The sequence below is a fragment of the Nannospalax galili genome, unplaced genomic scaffold (genome assembly GCF_000622305.1).
Source record: "Nannospalax galili isolate Female #2095 unplaced genomic scaffold, S.galili_v1.0 scaffold471, whole genome shotgun sequence".
Classification (NCBI taxonomy): domain Eukaryota; kingdom Metazoa; phylum Chordata; class Mammalia; order Rodentia; family Spalacidae; genus Nannospalax; species Nannospalax galili.
The window spans coordinates 1,590,980-1,591,910 of NW_008330333.1; positions in this window are offsets into that span (position 1 = coordinate 1,590,980).

Here is a 931-nt window from a genome sequence, read left to right on the forward strand (position 1 = left end):
TGAACTCACAAAGATTTGCCTGCCTCTGCCTCCCAAGTGCTGGGATTAAAGGCGTGCGCCACCATGCCCAGCCTGAAATTATTTATTATTATTATTATCATCATTATTATTATTATTAAAGACAGAGTGTCACTATGTACCCCTGGCTGGCCTAGAACTTCCTATGTAGACCAAGATGACCTTGAACCTACAGATTCACCTACTTCTGCCTCCTGAGTGCTAATATTAAAGGCGTGGACCACTGATATTATTAATAAGCTTCATTAACCCCCCTTCATTTATTTATTATTATTATTATCATCATTATTATTATTATTAAAGACAGAGTGTCACTATGTACCCCTGGCTGGCCTAGAACTTCCTATGTAGACCAAGATGACCTTGAACCTACAGATTCACCTACTTCTGCCTCCTGAGTGCTAATATTAAAGGCGTGGACCACTGATATTATTAATAAGCTTCATTAACCCCCCTTCATGCTAAGTACTGAGTTTTTCACACAGCACTTTCACATTTGCTGGTTTGGATTATCTTGTCCATTGGACAGCACTGAAAAAAAAGGATAAATTTTCCTTTCCATATTTTCATAATTCTTTCCAAAAACATCTAGTCATATTATCCTGTCCTGAATGTGCTTCTTCAGGATCAAAGCCTTCTACAGCAATATTCAATATGTCTCCAGGATGAGCCAAATAATAATATTATCTTGGCAATTTCCTCAAAGTCTAGAGTCTTGCAGCCTCAAACTTTTTATTGATCATCACACTCAGCTTATATCAAGTTCTGAGAGATAAGTCTACAATGACCAAGTTCCTGAAGCTAATCTAGAAACGGATTCATTTCCAAGAATAGTAACCACCAAGGAGACTGGGCAGTGTGGTGGTCTGAATGAGAATGTCCCCCATAAGCTCCAAGTATTTGAATACTTGGC